The sequence below is a fragment of the Perca flavescens genome, chromosome 4 (assembly GCF_004354835.1).
Source record: "Perca flavescens isolate YP-PL-M2 chromosome 4, PFLA_1.0, whole genome shotgun sequence".
In the NCBI taxonomy this organism is placed as follows: domain Eukaryota; kingdom Metazoa; phylum Chordata; class Actinopteri; order Perciformes; family Percidae; genus Perca; species Perca flavescens.
Window position 1 is genome coordinate 34839466 of NC_041334.1, and position 487 is coordinate 34839952.

Here is a 487-nt window from a genome sequence, read left to right on the forward strand (position 1 = left end):
TTGTGCAGATCAACAATCTTGTCCCTGATGTCCGTAGAAAGCTCTTTGGTCTTGCCCACGGTGGTGATGTTGGATGCTGGTTGTTTGGGTGTTGACAGGTGTCTTTTATACAGGTAACGAGGTGAGGCAGGTGTATTTGATGTAGATAATTGGTTCGGATTGGGGCTGTGTCTTAAAGAAAGACTAACTGGCTTGTAGGAGCCAGAATACTTGCTGTTTGTCCAAGGGGTCAAATACTTGTTTTTCCTCATCAGATGGTTATCAATTTTAATAAATTCATATGATGTGATTTTCTGGAATTTTCTTTGGGATTCTGTCTTTCACTGTTAGAATGTACATATGATTAAAACTGTAGATTTTTGCATTCTTTGTAAGTGGGCAAACCTGCAAAATCAGCAAGGGGTCAAATACTTATTTCCCCCACTGTATATATATATATATATATATATATATATATATACACACACATATACATATATATATATAT